Source organism: Lichenostomus cassidix, chromosome 9, assembly GCF_008360975.1.
Source record: "Lichenostomus cassidix isolate B80296 chromosome 9, HeHo_3.0, whole genome shotgun sequence".
In the NCBI taxonomy this organism is placed as follows: Eukaryota; Metazoa; Chordata; class Aves; order Passeriformes; family Meliphagidae; genus Lichenostomus; species Lichenostomus cassidix.
In genome coordinates, this window is record NC_139490.1 from 17114845 (window position 1) to 17122155 (window position 7311).

Genomic DNA, 7311 nt, shown 5'->3' on the forward strand with positions numbered 1-7311 from the left:
CCCCTCCTTTCAGTGCTCACACGGGTATCTTTGCTTATGCTGTACACAATTATGGGCTCAGTGCTTCTCATGTCTCTGTACAATTATCCATGTTTTTTTCTCACAAACTCAGTTTTATTTGCACAAACATTTTTCTCCCCATAATGTGCATTTATTCATAATGACCTCAAGTGTACATACCTGTAACAATGAAGCTTTTAAAGGGTCATTGTTACAGGTACTCTGCCCACTTAACCCATGATATTTTATAATTCAGCAATTCAAAGATGGAAAAAGTTGCTTTGGAGACACCCTTGTGAGAGTGTCCCTGCATTCAGTACCAGAATAATTAACTAATGGTACAAATCTCCCAAGGTTTTTGAAATGCTTTTGGCCACAGTTATCTTGGGGAAGGTCGGTCTGGTGGTGTGGCTTGCAGGGACCATCTGGTTCTGCAGAACAGGAGTTGTGCACAGTGCCCCACTGGGGTCTCACACCTCTGTGGAGTTCCTCACTCAGCATTTGACTGAGGCCTTTCTCCACTGAAAGGAGAAATCTCCAGGTGGTGGAAGACACTCTTTTCCCTCAATGTGATGGCTTCTCCTCATTACCTCCCTTTCCCTTGGAGTGCCGCCACTCCACAGGTGCCCACCAGCAACACCTTTTATCCCAGTGCCTCCATCAGCTCAACAGAATTTCGGTCTCAAATGCCCTTCCTGTGAGAAATGTCCCACAGACTCCGACGGGCAGCACCCTCACCAACCTCAGCGCTCCCAAAATGCCACATCCCCGTTCCATCTGTGGCTGAAACCTGAGGGAAATGTTCACACTGTCAGGACTGCCTGCTTTGAAAAGGGGATAATGAACATGTGTTCAAAGGTAAGGTGGGGTTCAGCTTTTCCTTCAGAGCCCAGAAGGGTTTCTGAGTGCAGTGCCGTGTAGCTGTGGCAGGCAGGGATGGTGAAGGCCATGCTGTGGCCTACATGGGGAGCAGCCAAAACATGGCCCTCAGCAGCTGAGAGCACAGCCCTGAGGGGAGCACAGAGCCACTGCCAGCAGCAGCTTCTGGCCTGCTGGGACTGGGGAACGTCAGGGGGACAGCACTCGAGCAGGAACTGCTGCTGGTGGGACGGGGTGTGCGGTGTGTGAGCCATCTGCTCTCTCTGGTGCCAGGCTGTCCACATGCCATGTGCAGCGGAAACAGCACAGCATTCCCTGGGGTGGGCGGAGAGACAGCAGGAGCCATGCTGGGAATCCGCTGAGAAACCCGAGGGGTTTTTCTGCTGAGGGTAAAGCCCAAATACAGTTTTCCACATGGGTGTTGCTGTCCTGGGGAAGGTGCATGGTGAGTGGGAGGGGAGATGGTGCTGTGGCCCCTCAGTACCCCTAAAAGTGCATTTTCCTCGAGTGTGTGGCATCAGCAAGGGGTGCTGAGGGGAGCAGGCAGGGCAGAGATGTTCCCAGCCACAGCAGAGGTGCTGCCTTTGGGTAGAGCTCAGTCTGTCCTCTGGGAATGCTTGGGAACAGCATGTGCCATTTCTGGAGCTGCCTCCTGCTGCATGGAGGACTGTGCAAAATTAAATCCCACTCCCTTTTCAGGTGCTACTGGGACATGGCAGGGCTGTGCCAGTGCTGCCGCGGCCCCAGGTGATCCATGTGTGAGCAGCAATGGGGTAAGGCAGGGAATAGGATGTGCTGGGGATTTCCTTGGTGACTGCACTTCCCATGGCAGACAGCTCCTGTGAGCCTTCACCTCAGCCTGGCTCTGGTTTCAGGACATTTTTTCAGACCCAGTCAGGATCCGGACTGTGCCTGCCAGTGCTGAGACAGCCATGGAGCCTCAGATGGGATGTCTCTGCCAGTCCTGCTGGTGGCCAGGCTGTCCCAGGCAGGTGCTGACCCCAGGGGCAGGGACAGGGAGCAGGGCTGGCCTGCCCTGCGTCACCTCGCTGAGAACCAAGCACAGCAAAGCTGCCTGTGAGACTTGCTAAGGATCATAGGTTTGGCTAAAATGACCATGGATATTCTGCTAAATAATTTCTGGGGTTCAGACATGTGTCAAGCTCGTGGCTGAAATCCCTTCCTGCCTACTTTTGTAATCTTTATTCATAAAGGGCCACAGAAATGCCATATATTTAAAGGATCTGGAAGGAAGCAGTTTCTCCACCCCCCTATCTAAAGGAAAATGTAGTCTCTACTAATGTGGATGGTCTCACCAGCTCTCTTGCTAAAAAGTAGTTAATTTTTTTACCACTAAAAATTAAAAGAAACCTCTTAAAGGAATTCACAGAATAGATAAGAATCTCAACCTTATGCCCATGTGCACCGACTTTCCTTTGATTTTTGGTGGAAATTTTAGGTGTGTGAGTACCCAGAGACAGCAAAGATGAGTGAACAAGGCAATTTTGATCTGTGAAACTACAGTTCTGTTACTTCTATTCTGATTCTGCTCAAGTTCATCAGGAAAGATTAACTTTGGCAGCTTGTTCAGTGACTAAATCTTGATATTTTTGTGGCTTAATTCATAACATAACTGTAAGCTATTGCCCTGTGTTTATATTTCCCATCCATTTCTCACATTTCCAAAGCATACTGATATGTGATCCTGGCAATTTAGCTACCATAATTGGCATTTTTCTAGGGCCAAAAGGAAACAAATTCCTTATCCTCCATACTTCTTTAATTTCTGAAAAACAACAAGTAACATGGTTAATCCTCTTTTTTGATCTTTCCCCCCCCTTTGAGTTTTTCTTATGGTCTTTTCCTTTTAATCTTTTACTTTCTTTTTAATCTTCACTCATTGTCCCCCTGCATTTGAAGAATTTCATGTACTTACATCTCTAAAAAGAATTGGACCACTTTATGGAAATAGCTCTTTAGGATCTTGTTCAAAGCACCACTATGTACTTTTAACTGTTTGGGGGAGGGTGAAAAAAGGAGAGGAAAAGCAACTTTAAAAGCACAGTTTGTTTGTTTGTGTAACCTAGCAGAACATTGATCTGTTCAACATGATGCAGAAACAGTGTCTGGAAACACCCCAAGTTCAAATAGGACCAGATTACTTCAGATGAGCAGGAGGATGAACAAGCATCTCCTTTTGATTGGGGTGGGGTCACATCATTTTACTCGTGGTGCGGGTGTGTTTGGGCAAGAGCATTTCGGGAGGGGCCAAGCAGGGCAGTACAGGTGAGCTCTGGGATCACCAGGGATCAGCTCCTGCCAAGCAGGAGGGAAGCAGCTGTGGAGGCAAAGCCCTCAAACCTTTCCTGCAGAGGACACCATGATGGCCCCAAGTAAGTCTTCCTTGGCACATCAGCCTTTCTTGGCTGGTGTGGAGATAGCTCTGTGAGCAGTCCTGTGGAAACTGGTGAAATGTAGGATCAGTTATGCTAAGGATGGTGTGCTCTGGCCTCGAGGAGCCTCTCCTTGGGGTGACTTTGGTGTGTCAGCATCTTTGGGAGGAAATGTGTTGCACTGAGTTTGCTGGGCCAGGATTCTGGGTTTGTGAGATACCTATGGGATGGAGCCCCACAGTGATTTATCTCCCAGGCTTAGGCTGATGTGGCTCTCACTGTCTGAATGGTGGAGAAAGAAGGTTTTTGTGAGCCTTTTGTTGAACAGTAAAAAAACTGCTTAGATGTGTGAGGATGTCAGTACACTGCATAGCATAACATGAGTTAAAATACTTATTTCTAGGAAGTAATGAGTGTGCATCTCAAGAATTAGGGTGCTGAAGCAATGTTTCATAGGCAAGGGGAAGCACAGCATTCCTTGTTCATTGCATACCCAAAACTTTCACTGTGGATTCACTGGTGTGATTTTTGTCACTCAATTCTTGACTCAGTTGTGTGTCCTACCCCTTAAATGCCCCTTTAATTTTTTTCATTTATTTTGCCAATTACAAAAAGCCCCAGAAACTTGGCCAACAGAGGTCATGTGATTCTCAAGCGGGCAAGAAATTTACAGGCATTAGCATGTGTCCAACTTAATTTATGCAGAATTGCAGGCTTCTTTTACTGAAGCAAATTCTTTAAAAAACAAACAAACAGTAAGAGTTTACAGAGTTCTGGAAAAGTTGCAAAACCTAAATGAAAATCCTTTTCCAGTTGCACGAATATAAATTGGGCATAGTTCCCCGGAAGACTTTATACTAGTTTAATGCATGTATCTTATTTGTAGCTAAACTACTGATAAAGCTTTTCTTCTGTCACCTCAAAACAAGATTAGGTCCCCTGAATCTCTTCTCCTTTACCCATATGAATACATGAATTAGATCTCACCCATAACTTGCCCCCAGCCAAGAACAGGATTTGGCATTGCTTTTTATTGGAATTTTAACTTCTTTCTTTCTTTCTTTCTGGTTGATTTTAAAACAAATAGTTAAGATGTGGAGCTGAGCATTTCTTCTAGAAATTGCATATTCTAAATGTACTTATACCATAGTCTGCTGCTCATATAAAATTACAGACTTCACTTTCATCTTTCTTTTTACAAGAAACCCTTAATGACAAATGCAGGCTGTTTAGTGATACCGATATACTGCAATCTTAGCATGTGAATTAGTCATCATACAATCAGTTCAGGGGGTCAGGCCTAAAGAAACAGTGCAGAGTTGGCAAACTGCTAGTCGGGTGATGTGCTCTCCACTTCAAAGTCATGGTGCTTATTCCCCAGAATTCAGATCACAGAAAGAAACAGCTGGTATTGTCGTTTGTGGCAGTAAGGACTTTTTTTTTTTTTGTAGCAAGATAAGGTTTCACTACTTTGTAAAACAACAATTTACTTTAGAGTGACCCAGCCTGTAAAACACAATAGGAAGCAGGAATCCACGGAGCGCTGCTCTGCTATTATCATGCGAGTAGACATGACCTGTGACAAACCACACTGGAGAAGACTTAACCTCTTTGCTCCTTGGCTGAAAATATTCAGTGTAGTCCACTTGCCAGTGGCAGTCAAAGGTTTCATATTCCAGAACAACTTTATAAGCAGTTCTTTTCTGTTTGGATATTTCTCCCTTCCCTATTTCCAGTGTGGTACGTATTTTTGGCAGCACGCAGCTCCAGACTACCAGTCCTAATGTTTAATGCAGACACATTAAAATTTTCAACTTTCCACCTAAACTCCAAGGCTGTCAAATTTGAGTTCAAATATAAGCTTTCATGTTCGACTTGTAGATAGCAGCTAACTGAAACACCATATTTTTTTCTTCTTCCCCTCAACCCCCATCACATCACACTGGTGCTTTTAAAGTCATTTCACCTAGTAACCTGAGCAGATTTCTTGCCCAAATATTGTGGGGATAGGAGAATAAAAAAAATTAAATCACACATTTTTAAACTGCCTGGCTGATGTGTGTCTCAGGGATTTGTTATTGTTCTACTATTGTTATTATTAATAGGCTCCACAGACAAGGCAGGCTTATCAGCCAAATGCCTCATTATCAAAGGACTGAGACCCAATAAGTGCTTAACAGCATTCCTTACCAAAAGAGGAAATGGTTCCAGGCCAGATCCAACTCTGCCAGAGCTGGTGGACAGAGTTCCACTTCAATGAAGCATCGCTTGGGGCCCCTCGATGATCACTCCCCTCTATTTTCTGACATGCTTTGCAATTCCCCAAAATGAACCAAACAGCTTTAGCTTCTCTCATCTCGCAATGTGTTCTGCAACTTCTGGAAAGGAACCTGGACACAAGGAAAAATGCTACAGAACAAAAAGAGCCACAATACAAACCATATGACAACGCCTATTTCTTCATCCTCTTTGTCATGTTGTTTTACTCTTTCCTGGCGTTAACTGTCTTTTTTGGTTATGTACGCTCGAAGAAAGCGGTTTCAAAGCAAGATCCTTACCAGGAGTTCATCGAGGATAGGAATCGAAATAAGAAGTGGAACATGACCCGGCCAGTGCTGGTGAAATTTGACTTTGAAGAAGAAAGTATTCTTTGAACTTCTTAAACCAAAGTACTCTGCTAAATGCACTGCACTGTCTCTGCTGCCAGGATCTCCAGTGAAGATCTCCACATTTATCTTGTTCGACTGTCGCCCTCACCATAAATCAAAGTATTGCTTAAAATAGGTAAAGGAAAAAGAAGTTTCTTTCTTTGGTTTTCTTGTAATCCATTTGTTGCTGGAATATATATTTTCTAAATTTTGGAGAAATCTTATAGACTTTAAAATAAGAGTAAAAAGTGAACATTTTTTGCTTTCGCTTCGAGTTTGGTGCAGCAAGAATGGGAATCCATCCCACACTGAGACCCTGAATTTAAGACAAAGGACTAGTTTGTGTATGCACATACCTACTCCAGCGGAATTTTGTTGATTCTGAGTCCTTCAACCTGGAAACTGGAGTGTAGTATGCCTGGGAAGTGCCTCCCTGGAAGAGCAGAATGCATTTTGCCTAGACCAGCAAATACTATTTAACATGTAAATATAGAAAAGCTCCTCTTGCATTTCCTCCCCTCAAAAATTAATTTCATATGCTATGGCAAAAGATTGAAAAAAACATCTGCAAAATGTAATTAAAATGCATCTAGTGGAAAAACAGGTTGTGTGTTCAGTGAGTTCAGAGTCCTAGCCCTGTCCATGTTTTGTATGTATTTGTTCTTCACCAGCTTCTAATTGAAGTGTATGTTTCATTTATAGAGCATGGTCATACAGCTGATCACAAACCTAGTAGGGGAAGGGCTTCTCTCTGTCTGCAGTAAATATTTGCTAAAATATTGCACAAGCTGTGTTCAGAGTTGTACTGAACACATTAGACGGCCATCTGATTTAATATTTTTTCTCCTGCTTAATAAGTATTGAAAAAAATAAGAGTTCTGACATGGAACATATTGCTGTGCTTAATATAAAAGAGCAGTGCTTAAGTGCTTTGTGATCTGCATGAACTGTGCCACCCTGCTCTGATAGCACATGTGTTCATCTTCCCAGCCCTTTAACTCGCCTTAGCCAAGGTCTCCGATTAATGGTCTGTACTTGTGTCTTGTGTGTAACTGCTTGGATCCATTACACATGGAGCTGCATTACAGAGCCTGTGCTGCTCACAGGGCTCTCTGAGCACAGTAATCATTTTCAGGTGGGAGGTAGGCTCTGATTTTTCCTTAGTATGCATATAAAGCCAAAGAGGGGCAAATAAATTTCCATGTATGTATTAACTTTTTCTGCTAGTGGAATTATAAAGTTAAGGATTTTGTCTTTTTAAAGTGTGTAGTGCTCTTGATCATGTATGGCTCTTTTAGGGATGTGTAGATTTTTAATTCTGTCAATATTCAGAAAAAGATTTTTTTATATATTCAGCCTGGGCTGGATGATCAGATGTTTTTTCCTGTTTC

The 7311-nt window shown here is 43.5% G+C and overlaps 1 long non-coding RNA gene across 1 annotated transcript; it reads left to right on the forward strand.

Annotated features, from left to right (window-relative positions):
* Positions 1 to 2166: 2166 nt before the first annotated feature.
* LOC146433381 (uncharacterized) lies at positions 2167 to 6521 on the forward strand. The gene is made up of 2 exons (XR_014854091.1): positions 2167 to 3272; positions 5378 to 6521. It is a non-coding gene; the product is annotated as an uncharacterized LOC146433381 (long non-coding RNA).
* Positions 6522 to 7311: the final 790 nt, after the last annotated feature.